Genomic DNA, 20,956 nt, shown 5'->3' on the forward strand with positions numbered 1-20,956 from the left:
GTAATGGTAATTTTTCTGTTGGCAGGCAGAATTGGAACTTGAAATTTAAGGATGCTACCTCTTCTACTCAAGAAGCGGCTGAGTTTGCAGAACATGAAAGCCTAGCTGCTAGAGATGTTGGAGAACTTTCAAGGAAATATTATGTTGATGATGGTGGTTCATGCCACTTAGGTTTCAAGAATGAATGGTTAGATCATGGGCAATCATTTCCTGGAGATGGTAATGGTAATTTTTCTATTGGTAGGCAGAATTAGAACATGAAATTACAGGATGCTACCGATGCTGCTCAAGCAGTGGCTGAGTTTGCAGAACATGCAAGCCTAGCTACAAGAGCTGTTGTAGAACTTTCAAGGCAATATTGTGTTGATTATGGTGGTTCATGCCACTTAGGTTTCAAGGATGAAAAGTTGGAATATGGGTAATCATTACCTGGAGATGGTAATGGTAATTTTTCTATTGGCAGGCAGAATAGAACATGAAATTTAAAGATGCTACCTCTGCTACTCAAGCAGCGGCTGAGTTTGCAGAACACGCAAGCCTAGTTGCCAGAGTTGTTGTAGAACTTTCAAGGCAATATTGTGTTGATGATGGTGGTTCATGACACTTAGGTTTCAAGAATAAAAGGTTGGAACATGGGTAATCATTTCCTGGAGATGGTAATGGTAATTTTTCTGTTGGTAGGCAGAATTGGAACTTGAAATTTAAGGATGCTACCTCTTCTACTCCAGAAGCGGCTTAGTTTGCAGAACATGAAAGCCTAGCTGCTAGAGATGTTGGAGAACTTTCAAGGAAATATTATGTTGATGATGGTGGTTCATGCCACTTAGCTTTCAAGAATGAATGGTTAGAACATGGGCAATCATTTCCTGGAGATGGTAATGGTAATTTTTCTATTGGTAGGCAGAATTAGAACATGAAATTACAGGATGCTACCGATGCTGCTCAAGCAGTGGCTGAGTTTGCAGAACATGCAAGCCTAGCTACAAGAGCTGTTGTAGAACTTTCAAGGCAATATTGTGTTGATGATGGTGGTTCATGACACTTAGGTTTCAAGAATAAAAGGTTGGAACATGGGTAATCATTTCCTGGAGATGGTAATGGTAATTTTTCTATTGGCTGGTAGAATTAGAACATGAAATTTAAGGATGCTACCTCTTCTGCTCAAGCAGCGGTTGAGTTTGCAGAACATGCAATCCTAGCTGCCTGAGTTGTTGTAGAACTTTCAAGGCAATATTGTGTTGCTGATGGTGGTTTATGCCACTTAGTTTTCAAGGATGTAAGGTTGGAACATGGGCAATCATTTCCTGGAGATGGTAATGGTAATTTGTCTGTTGGCAGGTAGAATTGGAACATGAAATTTAAGGATGCTACCTCTTCTGCTCAAGCAGCGGCTGAGTTTGCAGAACATGGAAGCCTAACTGCCAGAGCTGTTGGAGAACCTTCAAGGCAATATTGTGTTGATGATGGTGGTTCATGCCACTTAGGTTTCAAGAATGAATGGTTGGAACATCGGCAATTATTTCCTGGAGATTGTAATGGTAATGTTTCTGTTGGCAAGCAGAATTGGAATATGAAATTAAAGGATGCTACCGTTGCTGCTCAAGCAGCGGCTGAGTTTACAGAACATGCAAGCCTAGCTGCCATAGCTGTTGTAGAACTTTCAAGGCAATATTGTGTTGATGATGGTAGTTCATGCCACTTAGGTTTCAAGGATAAAAGGTTGGAACATGGGCAATCATTTCCTGGTGATGGTAAATTTTCTATTGGCAGGCACAATTGGAACTTGAAATTTAAGGATGCTACCTCTGCTGCTCAAGCAACGGTTGAGTTTGCAGTACATGCAGGCCTAGCTGTAAGAGCTGTTGTAGAACTTTCAAGGAAATATTGTGTTGATAATGGTGGTTCATACTACTTAGGTTTCAAGCATGAAAGGTTGGAATATGGGCAATCATTTCCTGGAGATGGTAATTTTTCTATTAGCAAGCAGAATAGAACATGAAATTTAAAGATGCTACCTCTGCTTCTTAAGCAGTGGCTGACTTTGCAGAACATGCAACCCTAGTTTCCAGAGTTGTTGTACAACTTTCAAGGCAATATTGTTTTGATGATGGTGGTTCTTGCCACTTAGTCTTCAAGGATGAAATGTTGGAACATGGGCAATCATTTCCTGGAAATGGTAATGGTAATTTGTCTATTGGGAGGTAGAATTGGAACATGAAATTTAAGGATGCTACCTCTTCTGCTCAAACAACGGCTGAGTTTGCAGAACATTCAAGCCTAGCTGCTAGAGCTGTTGGAGAACTTTCAAGGCAATATTGTGTTGATGATGGTGGTTCATGCCACTTAGGTTTCAAGAATGAATGGTTGGAACATCGGCAATCATTTCCTGGAGATGGTAATGGTAATTTTTCTATTGGTAGGCAGAATTAGAACATGAAATTGAAGGATGCTACCGATGCTGCTCAAGCAGCGGCTGAGTTTGCAGAACATGCAAGCCTAGCTGAAAGAGCTGTTGTAGAACTTTCAAGGCAATATTGTGTTGATTATGGTGGTTCATGCCACTTAGGTTTCAAGGATGAAAGGTTGGAACATGGGCAATCATTTCCTGGAGATGGTAATGGTAATTTTTCTGTTGGCAGGTAGAATTGGAACATGAAATTTAAGGATGCTACCTCTGCTACTCAAGCAGCGGCTGAGTTTGCAAAACATGCAAGCCTAGCTGCCAGAGCTGTTGTAGAACTTTCAAGGCAATATTGTGTTGATGATGGTGGTTCATGCCACTTAGGTTTCAAGGATGGAAGGTTGGAACATGGGCAATCATTTCCTGGAGATGGGAATGGTAATTTTTCTGTTGGCAGGTAGAATTGGAACATGAAATTTAAGGATGCTACCTCTTCTGCTCAAGAAGCGGCTGAGTTTGCAGAACATGCAAGCCTAGCTGCCAGAGTTGTTGGAGAACTTTCAAGGAAATATTATGTTTATCGTGGTGGTTCATGCCACTTAGGTTTCAAGAATGAATGGTTAGAACATGGGCAATCATTTCCTGGAGATGGTAATGGTAATTTTTCTATTGGCAGGCACAATTGGAGCTTGAAATTTAAGGATGCTACCTCTGCTGCTCAAGCAACGGTTGAGTTTGCAGAATATGCAAGCCTAGCTGTCCGAGCTGTTATAGAACTTTCAAGGAAATATTGTGTTGATAATGGTGGTTCATGCCTCTTAGGTTTCAAGGATGAAAGGTTGGAATGTGGGAAATTATTTCCTAGAGATGGTAATTTTTCTATTGGCAGGCAGAATAGAACATGAAATTTAAAGATGCTACCTCTGCTTCTCAAGCAGCGGCTGACTTTGCAGAACATGCAACCCTAGTTTTCAGAGCTGTTGTACAACTTTCAAGGCAATATTGTGTTGATGATGGTGGTTCATGCCACTTAGGCTTCAAGGATGAAAGGTTGGAACATGGGCAATCATTTCCTAGAAATGGTAATGGTAATTTGTTTGTTGGCAGGCAGAATTGGAACATGAAATTTAAGGATGCTACCTCTTCTGCTCAAACAGCGGCTGAGTTTGCAGAACATGCAAGCTTAGCTGCCAGAGCTGTTGTAGAACTTTCAAGGCAATATTGTGTTGATGATGGTGGTTCATGCCACTTAGGTTACAAGGATGAAAGGTTGGAACATAAAATTTAAGGATGCTACCTCGGCTACTCAAGGAGCGGCTGAGTTTGCAGAACATGCAAGCCTAGCTGTCAGAGCTGTTGTAGAACTTTCAAGGCAATATTGTGCTGATGATGGTGGTTCATGCCACTTAGGTTTCAAGGATAAAGGTTAGAACATGGGTAATCATTTCCTGGAGATTGTAATTTTACTGTTGGCAGGCAGAATTGAACATGAAATTTAAAGATCCTACCTCTACTGCTCAAGCAGCGGCTGAGTTTGTAGAATATGCAAGTCTAGCTGCCAGAGCTGTTGTAGAATTTCAAGGAAATATTGTGTTGATGATGGTGGTTCATGCCAATTAGGTTTCAAGGATGAAAGGCTCGAATATGGGCAATCATTTCCTTGAGATTGTAATTTTTCTATTGGCGGGCGAAATTGGAACACGAAATTTAAAGATGCTACCTCTGCTTCTCAAGCAGCGACTGACTTTGCAGAACATGCAACCCTAGTTGCCAGAGCTATTGTAGAACTTTCAAGGCAATATTGTGTTAATGATGGTGGTTCATGTCACTTTGGTTTCAAGGATTAAAGGTTGGAACATGGGCAATCATTTCCTGGAGATGGGAATGGTAATTTTTCTGTTGGCAGGCAGAATTAGAACATGAAATTGAAGGATGCTAACGATGCTACTCAAGCCGCGGTTGAGTTTGCAGAACATGCAAGCCTAGCTGCCAGAGCTGTTGTAGAACTTTCAAGGCAATATTTTGTTGATGATGGTGGTTCATGCCACTTAGGTTTCAAGGATGAAAGGTTGGAACATGGGAAATCATTTCCTGGAGATGGTAATGGTAATTTTTCTGTTGGCAGGTAGAATTGGAACATGAAATTTAAGGATGCTACCTCTGCTACTCAAGCAGTGGCTGAGTTTGCAGAACATGCAAGCCTAGATGCCAGAGCTGTTGTAGAACTTTCAAGGCAATATTGTGTTGATGATGGTGGTTCATGCCACTTAGGTTTCAAGGATGAAAGGTTGGAACATGGGCAATCATTTCCTGGAGATGGGAATGGCAATGGTTCTGTTGGCAAGCAGAATTGGAGCATGAAATTTAAGGATGCTACCTCTTCTGCTCAAGAAGCGACTGAGTTTGCAGAACATGCAAGCCTAGCTGCCAGATCTGTTGGAGAACTTTCAAGGAAATATTATGTTGATAATAGAGGTTCATGATGGGCAATCATTTCCTGGAGATGGTAATGGTAATTGTTCTGTTGGCAGGCAGAATTAGAACATGAAATTGAAGGATGCTACCGTTGCTGCTCAAGCAGCGGCTGAGTTTGCAGAACATGCTAGCCTAGCTGCCAGAGCTGTTGTAGAACTTTCAAGGCAATATTGTGTTGATGATGGTGGTTCATCCCACTTAGGTTTCAAGGATGAAAGGTTGGAACATGAAATTGAAGGATGCTACCTCGGCTACTCAAGCAGCGGCTGAGTTTGCAGAACATGCAAGCCTAGCTGCCAGAGCTGTTGTAGAACTTTTAAGGCAATATTGTGTTGATGATGGTGGTTCATGCCACTTTGGTTTCAAGGATGAAAGGTTGGAACATGAATTTAAGGATGCTACCTCTGCTACTCAAGCAGCGGCTGAGTTTGCAGAACATGCAAGCCTAGCTGCCAGAGCTGTTTTAGAACTTTCAAGGCAATATTGTGTTGATGATGGTGGTTCATGCCACTTAGGTTTCAAGGATGAAAGGTTGGAACATGGGCAATCATTTCCTAGAGATGGTAATGGTAATTTTTCTGTTGGCAGGTAGAATTGGAACATGAAATTTAAGGATGCTACCTCTGCTACTCAAGCAGCAGCTGAGTTTGCAGAACATGCAAGCCTAGCTGCCAGAGCTGTTGTAGAACTTTCAAGGCAATATTGTGTTGATGATGGTGGTTCATGCCACTTAGGTTTCAAGGATGGAAGGTTGGAACATGGGCAATCATTTCCTGGAGATGGGAATGGTAATTTTTCTGTTGGCAGGTAGAATTGGAACATGAAATTTAAGGATGCTACCTCTTCTGCTCAAGAAGCGGCTGAGTTTGCAGAACATGCAAGCCTAGCTGCCAGAGTTGTTGGAGAACTTTCAAGGAAATATTATGTTGATGATAGTGGTTCATGCCACTTAGGTTTCAAGAATGAATGGTTAGAACATAGGCAATCATTTCCTGGAGATGGTAATGGTAATTTTTCTATTGGCAGGCACAATTGGAACTTGAAATTTAAGGATGCTACCTCTGCTGCTCAAGCAACGGTTGAGTTTGCAGTACATGCAGGCCTAGCTGTAAGAGCTGTTGTAGAACTTTCAAGGAAATATTGGGTTGATAATGGTGGTTCATGCCACTTAGGTTTCAAGGATGAAAGGTTGGAATATGGGAAATCATTTCCTGGAGATGGTAATTTTTCTATTGGCAGGCAGAATAGAACATGAAATTTAAAGATGCTACCTCTGCTTCTTAAGCAGTGGCTGACTTTGCAGAACATGCAACCCTAGTTTCCAGAGCTGTTGTACAACTTTCAAGGCAATATTGTGTTGATGATGGTGGTTCATGCCACTTAGTCTTCAAGGATGAAAGGTTGGAACATGGGCAATCATTTCCTGGAAATGGTAATGGTAATTTGTCTGTTGGCAGGCAGAATTGGAACATGAAATTTAAGGATGCTACCTCTTCTGCTCAAACCGCGGCTGAGTTTGCAGAACATACAAGCCTAGCTGCTAGAGCTGTTGGAGAACTTTCAAGGCAATATTGTGTTGATGATGGTGGTTCATGCCACTTAGGTTTCAAGAATGAATGGTTGGAACATCGGCAATCATTTCCTGGAGATGGTAATGGTAATTTTTCTATTGGTAGGCAGAATTAGAACATGAAATTGAAGGATGCTACTGATGCTGCTCAAGCAGCGGCTGAGTTTGCATAACATGCAAGCCTAGCTGAAAGAGCTGTTGTAGAACTTTCAAGGTAATATTGTGTTGATGATGGTGGTTCATGCCACTTAGGTTTCAAGGATGAAAGGTTGGAACATGGGCAATCATTTCCTGGAGATGGTAATGGTAATTTTTCTGTTGGTAGGTAGAATTGGAACATGAAATTTAAGGATGCTACCTCTGCTACTCAAGCAGCGGCTGAGTTTGCAGAACATGCAAGCCTAAATGCCAGAGCTGTTGTTGAACTTTCAAGGCAATATTGCGTTGATGATGGTGGTTCATGCCACTTAGGTTTCAAGGATAAAGGTTGGAACATGGGTAATCATTTCCTGGAGATGGTAATTTTACTGTTGGCAGGCAGAATTGAACATGAAATTTAAAGATCCTACCTCTGCTGCTCAAGCAGTGGCTGAGTTTGCAGAATATGCAAGCCTAGCTGCTAGAGCTATTGTAGAATTTCAAGGAACTGATGATGGTGGTTCATGCCAATTAGGTTTCAAGGATGAAAGGCTCGAATATGGGCAATAATTTCCTTGAGATGGTAATTTTTCTATTGGCAGCAGAATTGGAACACGTAATTTAAAGATGCTACCTCTGCTTCTCAAGTAGCGACTGACTTTGCAGAACATGCAACCCTAGTTGCCAGAGCTGTTGTAGAACTTTCAAGGCAATATTGTGTTAATGATGGTGGTTCATGTCACTTTGGTTTCAAGGATTAAAGGTTGGAACATGGGCAATCATTTCCTGGAGATGGGAATGGTAATTTTTCTGTTGGCAGGCAGAATTAGAACATGAAATTGAAGGATGCTACCGATTCTACTCATGCAGCGGTTGAGTTTGCAGAACATGCAAGCCTAGCTGCCAGAGCTGTTGTAGAACTTTCAAGGCAATATTGTGTTGATGATGGCGGTTCATGCCACTTAGGTTTCAAGGATGAAAGGTTGGAACATGGGCAATCATTTCCTGGAGATGGTAATGGTAATTTTTCTGTTGGCAGGTAGAATTGGAACATGAAATTTAAGGATGCTACCTCTGCTACTCAAGCAGCGGCCGAGTTTGCAGAACATGCAAGCCTAGCTGCCAGAGCTGTTGTAGAACTTTCAAGGTAATATTTTGTTGATGATGGTGGTTCATGCCACTTAGGTTTCAAGGATGGAAGGTTGGAACATGGGTAATCATTTCCTGGAGATGGGAATGGTAATTTTTCTGTTGGCAGGTAGAATTGGAACATGAAATTTAAGGATGCTACCTCTTCTGCTCAAGAAGCGGCTGAGTTTGCAGAACATGCAAGCCTAGCTGCCAGAGTTGTTGGAGAACTTTCAAGGAAATATTATGTTGATGATGGTGGTTCATGCCACTTAGGTTTCAAGAATGAATGGTTAGAACATGGGCAATCATTTCCTGGAGATGGTAATGGTAATTTTTCTATTGGCAGGCACAATTGGAACTTGAAATTTAAGGATGCTACCTCTGCTGCTCAAGCAACGGTTGAGTTTGCAGAATATGCAGGCCTACTGTCTGAGCTGTTGTAGAACTTTCAAGGAAATATTTTGTTGATAATGGTGGTTCATGCCACTTAGGTTTCAAGGATGAAAGGTTGGAATGTGGGCAATCATTTCCTGGAGATGGTAATTTTTCTATTGGCAGGCAGAATAGAACATGAAATTTAAAGATGCTACCTCTGCTTCTCAAGCAGCGGCTGACTTTGCAAAACATGCAACCCTAGTTTCCAGAGCTGCTGTACAACTTTCAAGGCAATATTGTGTTGATGATGGTGGTTCATGCCACTTAGGCTTCAAGGATGAAAGGTTGGAACATGGGAAGTCATTTCCTAGAAATGGTAATGGTAATTTGTCTGTTGGCAGGCAGAATTGGAACATGAAATTTAAGGATGCTACCTCTTCTGCACAAACAGCGGCTGAGTTTGCAGAACATGCAAGCCTAGCTGCTAGAGCCATTGGAGAACTTTCAAGGCAATATTGTGTTGATAATGGTGGTTCATGCCACTTAGGTTTCAAGAATGAATGGTTGGAACATCGGCAATCATTTCCTGGAGATGGTAATGGTCATTTTTCTGTTGGCAGGCAGAATTGGAACATGAAATTAAAGGATGCTACCGTTGCTGCTCAAGCAGCGGTGAGTTTGCAGAACATGCAAGCTTAGCTGCCAGAGCTGTTGTAGAACTTTCAAGGCAATATTGTGTTGATGATAGTGGTTCATGCCACTTAGGTTTCAAGGATGAAAGGTTGGAACATGAAATTTAAGGATGCTACCTCGACTACTCAAGGAGCGGCTGAGTTTGTAGAACATGCAAGCCTAGGTGCCAGAGCTGTTGTAGAACATTCAAGGCAATATTGTGTTGATGATGGTGGTCCATGCCACTTAGGTTGCAAGGATAAAGGTTGGAACATGGGTAATCATTTCCTGGAGATGGTAATTTTACTGTTGGCAGGCAGAATTGAACATGAAATTTAAAGATCCTACCTCTGCTGCTCAAGCAGCGGCTGAGTTTGCAGAATATGCAAGCCTAGCTGCCAGAGCTGTTGTAGAATTTCAAGGAAATATTATGTTGATGATGGTGGTTCATGCCAATTAGGTTTCAAGGATGAAAGGCTCGAATATGGGCAATCATTTCCTTGAGATGGTATTTTTTCTATTGGCAGGCAGAATTGGAACACGAAATTTAAAGATGCTACCTCTGCTTCTCAAGTAGCGACTGACTTTGCAGAACATGCAACCCTAGTTGCTAGAGCTGTTGTAGAACTTTCAAGGCAATATTGTGTTAATGATGGTTGTTCATGTCACTTTGGTTACAAGGATTAAATGTTGGAACATGGGCAATCATTTCCTGGAGATGGGAATGGTAATTTTTCTGTTGGCAGGCAGAATTAGAACATGAAATTGAAGGATGCTACCGATGCTACTCAAGCAGCGGTTGAGTTTGCAGAACATGCAAGCCTAGCTGCCAGAGCTGTTGTAGAACTTTCAAGGCAATATTGTGTTGATGATGGTGGTTCATGCCACTTAGGTTTCAAGGATGAAAGGTTGGAACATGGGCAATCATTTCCTGGAGATGGTAATGGTAATTTTTCTATTGGCAGGCAGAATTGGAACATGAAATTTAAGGATGCTACCTCTGCTTCTCAAGCAGCGACTGACTTTGCAGAACATGCAACCCTAGTTTCCAGAGCTGTTGTACAACTTTCAAGGCTATATTGTGTTGATGATGGTGGTTCATGCCACTTAGGCTTAAAGGATGAAAGGTTGGAACATGGGAAGTCATTGCCTGGAAATGGTAATGGTAATTTGTCTGTTGGCAGGCAGAATTGGAGCATGAAATTTAAGGATGCTACCTCTTCTGCTCAAGAAGCGACTGAGTTTGTAGAACATGCAAGCCTAGCTGCCAGATCTGTTGGAGAACTTTCAAGGAAATATTATGTTGATAATGGTGGTTCATGATTGGCAATCAATTCCTGGAGATGGTAATAGTAATTGTTCTGTTGGCAGGCAGAATTAGAACATGAAATTGAAGGATGCTACCGTTGCTGCTCAAGCAGCGGCTGAGTTTGCAGAACATGCAAGCCTAGTTGCCAGAGCTGTTATAGAACTTTCAAGGCAATATTGTTTTGATGATGGTGGTTCATGCCACTTAGGTTTCAAGGATGAAAGGTTGGAATGTGGGCAATCATTTCCTGGAGATGGTAATTTTTCTATTGGCAGGCAGAATAGAACATGAAATTTAAAGATCCTACCTCTGCTTCTCAAGCAGCGGCTGACTTTGCAAAACATGCAACCCTAGTTTCCAGAGATGCTGTACAACTTTCAAGGCAATATTGTGTTGATGATGGTGGTTCATGCCACTTAGGCTTCAAGGATGAAAGGTTGGAACATGGGAAGTCATTTCCTAGAAATGGTAATGGTAATTTGTCTGTTGGCAGGCAGAATTGGAACATGAAATTTAAGGATGCTACCTCTTCTGCACAAACAGCGGCTGAGTTTGCAGAACATGCAAGCCTAGCTGCTAGAGCCATTGGAGAACTTTCAAGGCAATATTGTGTTGATAATGGTGGTTCATGCCACTTAGGTTTCAAGAATGAATGGTTGGAACATCGGCAATCATTTCCTGGAGATGGTAATGGTCATTTTTCTGTTGGCAGGCAGAATTGGAACATGAAATTAAAGGATGCTACCGTTGCTGCTCAAGCAGCGGTGAGTTTGCAGAACATGCAAGCTTAGCTGCCAGAGCTGTTGTAGAACTTTCAAGGCAATATTGTGTTGATGATGGTGGTTCATGCCACTTAGGTTTCAAGGATGAAAGGTTGGAACATGAAATTTAAGGATGCTACCTCGGCTACTCAAGGAGCGGCTGAGTTTGTAGAACATGCAAGCCTAGGTGCCAGAGCTGTTGTAGAACATTCAAGGCAATATTGTGTTGATGATGGTGGTCCATGCCACTTAGGTTGCAAGGATAAAGGTTGGAACATGGGTAATCATTTCCTGGAGATGGTAATTTTACTATTGGCAGGCAGAATTGAACATGAAATTTAAAGATCCTACCTCTGCTGCTCAAGCAGCGGCTGAGTTTGCAGAATATGCAAGCCTAGCTGCCAGAGCTGTTGTAGAATTTCAAGGAAATATTATGTTGATGATGGTGGTTCATGCCAATTAGGTTTCAAGGATGAAAGGCTCGAATATGGGAAATCATTTCCTTGAGATGGTATTTTTTCTATTGGCAGGCAGAATTGGAACACGAAATTTAAAGATGCTACCTCTGCTTCTCAAGTAGCGACTGACTTTGCAGAACATGCAACCCTAGTTGCTAGAGCTATTGTAGAACTTTCAAGGCAATATTGTGTTAATGATGGTTGTTCATGTCACTTTGGTTACAAGGATTAAATGTTGGAACATGGGCAATCATTTCCTGGAGATGGGAATGGTAATTTTTCTGTTGGCAGGCAGAATTAGAACATGAAATTGAAGGATGCTACCGATGCTACTCAAGCAGCGGTTGAGTTTGCAGAACATGCAAGCCTAGCTGCCAGAGCTGTTGTAGAACTTTCAAGGCAATATTGTGTTGATGATGGTGGTTCATGCCACTTAGGTTTCAAGGATGAAAGGTTGGAACATGGGCAATCATTTCCTGGAGATGGTAGGGGTAATTTTTCTATTGGCAGGCAGAATAGAGCATGAAATTTAAAGATGCTACCTCTGCTTCTCAAGCAGCGGCTGACTTTGCAGAACATGCAACCCTAGTTTCCAGAGCTGTTGTACAACTTTCAAGGCTATATTGTGTTGATGATGGTGGTTCATGCCACTTAGGCTTAAAGGATGAAAGGTTGGAACATGGGAAGTCATTGCCTGGAAATGGTAATGGTAATTTGTCTGTTGGCAGGCAGAATTGGAGCATGAAATTTAAGGATGCTACCTCTTCTGCTCAAGAAGCGACTGAGTTTGTAGAACATGCAAGCCTAGCTGCTAGATCTGTTGGAGAACTTTCAAGAAAATATTATGTTGATAATGGTGGTTCATGATGGGCAATCATTTCCTGGAGATGGTAATAGTAATTGTTCTGTTGGCAGGCAGAATTAGAACATGAAATTGAAGGATGCTACCGTTGCTGCTCAAGCAGCGGCTGAGTTTGCAGAACATGCAAGCCTAGTTGCCAGAGCTGTTATAGAACTTTCAAGGCAATATTGTTTTGATGATGGTGGTTCATGCCACTTAGGTTTCAAGGATGAAAGGTTGGAATGTGGGCAATCATTTCCTGGAGATGGTAATTTTTCTATTGGCAGGCAGAATAGAACATGAAATTTAAAGATCCTACCTCTGCTTCTCAAGCAGCGACTGACTTTGCAAAACATGCAACCCTAGTTTCCAGAGCTGTTGTACAACTTTCAAGGAAATATTGTGTTGATGATGGTGGTTCATGCCACTTAGGCTTCAAGGATGAAAGGTTGGAACATGGGAAGTCATTTCCTAGAAATGGTAATGGTAATTTGTCTGTTGGCAGGCAGAATTGGAACATGAAATTTAAGGATGCTACCTCTTCTGCACAAACAGCGGCTGAGTTTGCAGAACATGCAAGCCTAGCTGCTAGAGCCATTGGAGAACTTTCAAGGCAATATTGTGTTGATAATGGTGGTTCATGCCACTTAGGTTTCAAGAATGAATGGTTGGAACATCGGCAATCATTTCCTGGAGATGGTAATGGTCATTTTTCTGTTGGCAGGCAGAATTGGAACATGAAATTAAAGGATGCTACCGTTGCTGCTCAAGCAGCGGTGAGTTTGCAGAACATGCAAGCTTAGCTGCCAGAGCTATTGTAGAACTTTCAAGGCAATATTGTGTTGATGATAGTGGTTCATGCCACTTAGGTTTCAAGGATGAAAGGTTGGAACATGAAATTTAAGGATGCTACCTCGACTACTCAAGGAGCGGCTGAGTTTGTAGAACATGCAAGCCTAGGTGCCAGAGCTGTTGTAGAACATTCAAGGCAATATTGTGTTGATGATGGTGGTCCATGCCACTTAGGTTTCAAGGATAAAGGTTGGAACATGGGTAATCATTTCCTGGAGATGGTAATTTTACTGTTGGCAGGCAGAATTGAACATGAAATTTAAAGATCCTACCTCTGCTGCTCAAGCAGCGGCTGAGTTTGCAGAATATGCAAGCCTAGCTGCCAGAGCTGTTGTAGAATTTCAAGGAAATATTATGTTGATGATGGTGGTTCATGCCAATTAGGTTTCAAGGATGAAAGGCTCGAATATGGGCAATCATTTCCTTGAGATGGTATTTTTTCTATTGGCAGGCAGAATTGGAACCCGAAATTTAAAGATGCTACCTCTGCTTCTCAAGTAGCGACTGACTTTGCAGAACATGCAACCCTAGTTGCTAGAGCTGTTGTAGAACTTTCAAGGCAATATTGTGTTAATGATGGTTGTTCATGTCACTTTGGTTACAAGGATTAAATGTTGGAACATGGGCAATCATTTCCTGGAGATGGGAATGGTAATTTTTCTGTTGGCAGGCAGAATTAGAACATGAAATTGAAGGATGCTACCGATGCTACTCAAGCAGCGGTTGAGTTTGCAGAACATGCAAGCCTAGCTGCCAGAGCTGTTGTAGAACTTTCAAGGCAATATTGTGTTGATGATGGTGGTTCATGCCACTTAGGTTTCAAGGATGAAAGGTTGGAACATGGGCAATCATTTCCTGGAGATGGTAGGGGTAATTTTTCTATTGGCAGGCAGAATAGAGCATGAAATTTAAAGATGCTACCTCTGCTTCTCAAGCAGCGGCTGACTTTGCAGAACATGCAACCCTAGTTTCCAGAGCTGTTGTACAACTTTCAAGGCTATAATGTGTTGATGATGGTGGTTCATGCCACTTAGGCTTAAAGGATGAAAGGTTGGAACATGGGAAGTCATTGCCTGGAAATGGTAATGGTAATTTGTCTGTTGGCAGGCAGAATTGGAGCATGAAATTTAAGGATGCTACCTCTTCTGCTCAAGAAGCGACTGAGTTTGTAGAACATGCAAGCCTAGCTGCCAGATCTGTTGGAGAACTTTCAAGGAAATATTATGTTGATAATGGTAGTTCATGATGGGCAATCATTTCCTGGAGATGGTAATAGTAATTGTTCTGTTGGCAGGCAGAATTAGAACATGAAATTGAAGGATGCTACCGTTGCTGCTCAAGCAGCGGCTGAGTTTGCAGAACATGCAAGCCTAGTTGCCAGAGCTGTTATAGAACTTTCAAGGCAATATTGTTTTGATGATGGTGGTTCATGCCACTTAGGTTTCAAGGATGAAAGGTTGGAACATGAAATTGAAGGATGCTACCTCGGCTACTCAAGCAGCGGTTGAGTTTGCAGAACATGCAAGCCTAGCTGCCAGAGCTGTTGTAGAACTTTCAAGGCAATATTGTGTTGGTGATGGTGGTTCATGCCACTTAGGTTTCAAGGATAAAAGGTTGGAACATGAATTTAAGGATGCTACCTCTGCTACTCAAGCAGCGGCTGAGTTTGCAGAACATGCAAGCCTAGCTGCCAGAGCTGTTGTAGAACTTTCAAGGCAATATTGTGTTGATGAAGGTGGTTCATGCCACTTAGGTTTCAAGAATAAAAGGTTGGAATATAGGTAATCATTTCCTGGAGATGGTAAACTTTCTATTGGCTGGCAGAATTGAACATGAAATTGAAAGATGCTACCTCTGCATCTCAAGCAGCTGGTGACTTTGTAGAACATAAAACCCTAGTTGCCAGAGCTGTTGTAGAACTTTCAAGGCAATATTGTGTTGATGATAGTGGTTCATGCCACTTAGTTTTCAAAGATGAAAGGTTGGAACATGGGCAATAATTTCCTGGAGATGGTAATGGTAATTTGTCTGTTGGCAGGTAGAATTGGAACATGAAATATAAGGATGCTACCTCTTCTGCTCAAGAAGCGGCTGAGTTTGCAGAGTATGCAAGCCTAGCTGCCAGAGCTGTTGTAGAATTTCAAGGAAATATTGCGTTGATGATAGTGGTTCATGCCAATTAGGTTTCAAGGATGAAAGGCTCGAATATGGGAAATCATTTCCTTGAGATGGTATTTTTTCTATTGGCAGGCAGAATTGGAACACGAAATTTAAAGATGCTACCTCTGCTTCTCAAGTAGCGACTGACTTTGCAGAACATGCAACCCTAGTTGCTAGAGCTGTTGTACAACTTTCAAGGCAATATTGTGTTGATGATGGTGGTTCATGCCACTTAGTTTTCAAGGATGAAAGGTTGGAAAATGGGCAATCAATTCCTAGAGATGGTAATGGTAATTTGTCTGTTGGCAGGTAGAATTGGAACATGAAATTTAAGGATGCTACCTCTTCTGCTCAAGCAGCGGCTGAGTTTGCAGAACATGGAAGCCTAGGTGCCAGAGCTATTGGAGAACCTTCAAGGCAATATTGTATTGATGATGGTGGTTCATGCCACTTAGGTTTCAAGAATGAATGGTTGGAACATCGGCAATCATTTCCTGGAGATTGTAATGGTAATGTTTCTTTTGGCAAGCAGAATTGGAACATGAAATTAAAGGATGCTACCGTTGCTGCTCAAGCAGCGGTTCAGTTTGCAGAACATGCAAGCCTAGCTGCCAGAGCTGTTGTAGAACTTTCAAGGAAATATTGTGTTGATAATGGTGGTTCATGCCACTTAGGTTTCAAGGATGAAAGGTTGGAATATGGGCAATCATTTCCTGGAGATGGTAATTTTTCTATTGGCAGGCAGAATAGAGCATGAAATTTAAAGATGCTACCTCTGCTTCTCAAGCAGCGGCTGACTTTGCAGAACATGCAACCCTAGTTTCCAGAGCTGTTGTACAACTTTCAAGGCTATATTGTGTTGATGATGGTGGTTCATGCCACTTAGGCTTAAAGGATGAAAGGTTGGAACATGGGAAATCATTGCCTGGAAATGGTAATGGTAATTTGTCTGTTGGCAGGCAGAATTGGAGCATGAAATTTAAGGATGCTACCTCTTCTGCTCAAGAAGCGACTGAGTTTGTAGAACATGCAAGCCTAGCTGCCAGATCTGTTGGAGAACTTTCAAGGAAATATTATGTTGATAATGGTGGTTCATGATGGGCAATCATTTCCTAGAGATGGTAATAGTAATTGTTCTGTTGGCAGGCAAAATTAGAACATGAAATTGAAGGATGCTACCGTTGCTGCTCAAGCAGCGGCTGAGTTTGCAGAACATGCAAGCCTAGTTGCCAGAGCTGTTATAGAACTTTCAAGGCAATATTGTTTTGATGATGGTGGTTCATGCCACTTAGGTTTCAAGGATGAAAGGTTGGAACATGAAATTGAAGGATGCTACCTCGGCTACTCAAGCAGCGGTTGAGTTTGCAGAACATGCAAGCCTAGCTGCCAGAGCTGTTGTAGAACTTTCAAGGCAATATTGTGTTGGTGATGGTGGTTCATGCCACTTAGGTTTCAAGGATAAAAGGTTGGAACATGAATTTAAGGATGCTACCTCTGCTACTCAAGCAGCGGCTGAGTTTGCAGAACATGCAAGCCTAGCTGCCAGAGCTATTGTAGAACTTTCAAGGCAATATTGTGTTGATGAAGGTGGTTCATGCCACTTAGGTTTCAAGAATAAAAGGTTGGAATATAGGTAATCATTTCCTGGAGATGGTAAACTTTCTATTGGCTGGCAGAATTGAACATGAAATTGAAAGATGCTACCTCTGCATCTCAAGCAGCTGGTGACTTTGTAGAACATAAAACCCTAGTTGCCAGAGCTGTTGTAGAACTTTCAAGGCAATATTGTGTTGATGATAGTGGTTCATGCCACTTAGTTTTCAAGGATGAAAGGTTGGAACATGGGCAATAATTTCTTGGAGATGGTAATGGTAATTTGTCTGTTGGCAGGTAGAATTGGAACATGAAATATAAGGATGCTACCTCTTCTGCTCAAGAAGCGGCTGAGTTTGCAGAGTATGCAAGCCTAGCTGCCAGAGCTGTTGTAGAATTTCAAGGAAATATTGCGTTGATGATAGTGGTTCATGCCAATTAGGTTTCAAGGATGAAAGGCTCGAATATGGGAAATCATTTCCTTGAGATGGTATTTTTTCTATTGGCAGGCAGAATTGGAACACGAAATTTAAAGATGCTACCTCTGCTTCTCAAGTAGCGACTGACTTTGCAGAACATGCAACCCTAGTTGCTAGAGCTGTTGTACAACTTTCAAGGCAATATTGTGTTGATGATGGTGGTTCATGCCACTTAGTTTTCAAGGATGAAAGGTTGGAAAATGGGCAATCAATTCCTAGAGATGGTAATGGTAATTTGTCTGTTGGCAGGTAGAATTGGAACATGAAATTTAAGGATGCTACCTCTTCTGCTCAAGCAGCGGCTGAGTTTGCAGAACATGGAAGCCTAGGTGCCAGAGCTATTGGAGAACCTTCAAGGCAATATTGTATTGATGATGGTGGTTCATGCCACTTAGGTTTCAAGAATGAATGGTTGGAACATCGGCAATCATTTCCTGGAGATTGTAATGGTAATGTTTCTGTTGGCAAGCAGAATTGGAACATGAAATTAAAGGATGCTACCGTTGCTGCTCAAGCAGCGGCTGAGTTTACAGAACATGCAAGCCTAGCTGCCAGAGCTGTTGTAGAACTTTAAAGGCAATATTGTGTTGATGATGGTGGTTCATTCCACTTAGGTTTCAAGGATAAAAGGTTGGAACATCGGCAATCATTTCCTGGAGATGGTAAATTTTCTATTGGCAGGCACAATTGGAACTTGAAATTTAAGGATGCTACCTCTGCTGCTCAAGCAACGGTTGAGTTTGCAGAACATGCAGGCCTAGCTGTCAGAGCTGTTGTAGAACTTTCAAGGAAATATTGTGTTGATAATGGTGGTTCATGCCACTTAGGTTTCAAGGAAGAAAGGTTGAAATATGGGCAATCATTTCCTGGAGATGGTAATTTTTCTACTGGCAGGCAGAATAGAACATGAAATTTAAAGATACTACCTCTGCTTCTCAAGCAGCGGCTGACTTTGCAGAACATGCAACCCTAGTTTCCAGAGCTGTTGTACAACTTTCAAGGCTATATTGTATTGATAATGGTGGTTCATGCCACTTAGGCTTAAAGGATGAAAGGTTGGAACATGGGAAATCATTGCCTGGAAATGGTAATGGTAATTTGTCTGTTGGCAGGCAGAATTGGAACATGAAATTTAAGGATGCTACCTCTTCTGCTCAAATAGCGGCTGAGTTTGCAGAACATGCAAGCCTAGCTGCCAGAGCTGTTGTAGAACTTTCAAGGCAATATTGTGTTGGTGATGGTGGTTCATGCCACTTAGGTTTCAAGGATAAAAGGTTGGAACATGAATTTAAGGATGCTACCTCTGCTACTCAAGCAGCGGCTGAGTTTGCAGAATATGCAAGCCTAGCTGCCAGAGCTGTTGTAGAACTTTCAAGGCAATATTGTGTTGATGAAGGTGGTTCATGCCACTTAGGTTTCAAGAATAAAAGGTTGGAATATAGGTAATCATTTCCTGGAGATGGTAAACTTTCTATTGGCTGGCAGAATTGAACATGAAATTGAAAGATGCTACCTCTGCATCTCAAGCAGCTGGTGACTTTGTAGAACATAAAACCCTAGTTGCCAGAGCTGTTGTAGAACTTTCAAGGCAATATTGTGTTGATGATAGTGGTTCATGCCACTTAGTTTTCAAGGATGAAAGGTTGGAACATGGGCAATAATTTCCTGGAGATGGTAATGGTAATTTGTCTGTTGGCAGGTAGAATTGGAACATGAAATATAAGGATGCTACCTCTTCTGCTCAAGAAGCGGCTGAGTTTGCAGAGTATGCAAGCCTAGCTGCCAGAGCTGTTGTAGAATTTCAAGGAAATATTGCGTTGATGATAGTGGTTCATGCCAATTAGGTTTCAAGGATGAAAGGCTCGAATATGGGAAATCATTTCCTTGAGATGGTATTTTTTCTATTGGCAGGCAGAATTGGAACACGAAATTTAAAGATGCTACCTCTGCTTCTCAAGTAGCGACTGACTTTGCAGAACATGCAACCCTAGTTGCTAGAGCTGTTGTACAACTTTCAAGGCAATATTGTGTTGATGATGGTGGTTCATGCCACTTAGTTTTCAAGGATGAAAGGTTGGAAAATGGGCAATCAATTCCTAGAGATGGTAATGGTAATTTGTCTGTTGGCAGGTAGAATTGGAACATGAAATTTAAGGATGCTACCTCTTCTGCTCAAGCAGCGGCTGAGTTTGCAGAACATGGAAGCCTAGGTGCCAGAGCTATTGGAGAACCTTCAAGGCAATATTGTATTGATGATGGTGGTTCATGCCACTTAGGTTTCAAGAATGAATGGTTGGAACATCGGCAATCATTTCCTGGAGATTGTAATGGTAATGTTTCTGTTGGCAAGCAGAATTGGAACATGAAATTAAAGGATGCTACCGTTGCTGCTCAAGCAGCGGCTGAGTTTACAGAACATGCAAGCCTAGCTGCCAGAGCTGTTGTAGAACTTTAAAGGCAATATTGTGTTGATGATGGTGGTTCATTCCACTTAGGTTTCAAGGATAAAAGGTTGGAACATCGGCAATCATTTCCTGGAGATGGTAAATTTTCTATTGGCAGGCACAATTGGAACTTGAAATTTAAGGATGCTACCTCTGCTGCTCAAGCAACGGTTGAGTTTGCAGAACATGCAGGCCTAGCTGTCAGAGCTGTTGTAGAACTTTCAAGGAAATATTGTGTTGATAATGGTGGTTCATGCCACTTAGGTTTCAAGGAAGAAAGGTTGAAATATGGGCAATCATTTCCTGGAGATGGTAATTTTTCTATTGGCAGGCAGAATAGAACATGAAATTTAAAGATGCTACCTCTGCTTCTCAAGCAGCGGCTGACTTTGCAGAACATGCAACCCTAGTTTCCAGAGCTGTTGTACAACTTTCAAGGCTATATTGTATTGATAATGGTGGTTCATGCCACTTAGGCTTAAAGGATGAAAGGTTGGAACATGGGAAATCATTGCCTGGAAATGGTAATGGTAATTTGTCTGTTGGCAGGCAGAATTGGAACATGAAATTTAAGGATGCTACCTCTTCTGCTCAAATAGCGGCTGAGTTTGCAGAACATGCAAGCCTAGCTGCTAGAGCTGTTGGAGAACTTTCAAGGCAATATTGTGTTGATGATGGTGGTTCATGCCACTTAGGTTTCAAGAATGAATGGTTGGAACATGGGCAATCATTTTCTGGAGATTGTAATGGTAATGTTTCTGTTGGCAAGCAGAATTGGAACATGAAATTAAAGGATGCTACCGTTGCTGTTCAAGCAGCGGCTGAGTTTACAGAACATGCAAGCCTAGCTGCCAGAGCTGTTGTAGAACTTTCAAGGCAATATTGTGTTGATGATGGTGGTTCATGCCACTTAGGTTTCAAGGATAAAAGGTTGGAACATGGGCAATCATTTCCTGGAGATGGTAAATTTTCTATTGGCAGGCACAATTGGAACTTGAAATTTAAGGATGCTACCTCTGCTGCTCAAGCAACGGTTGAGTTTGCAGAACATGCAGGCCTAGCTGTCAGAGCTGTTGTAGAACTTTCAAGGAAATATTGTGTTGATAATGGTGATTCATGCCACTTAGGTTTCAAGGATGAAAGGTTGGAATATGGGCAATCATTTCCTGGAGATGGTAATTTTTCTATTGGCAGGCAGAATAGAGCATGAAATTTAAAGATGCTACCTCTGCTTCTCAAGCAGCGGCTGACTTTGCAGAACATGCAACCCTAGTTTCCAGAGCTGTTGTACAACTTT

This window comes from Nicotiana tomentosiformis, unplaced genomic scaffold (assembly GCF_000390325.3).
Source record: "Nicotiana tomentosiformis unplaced genomic scaffold, ASM39032v3 Un00011, whole genome shotgun sequence".
In the NCBI taxonomy this organism is placed as follows: Eukaryota; Viridiplantae; Streptophyta; class Magnoliopsida; order Solanales; family Solanaceae; genus Nicotiana; species Nicotiana tomentosiformis.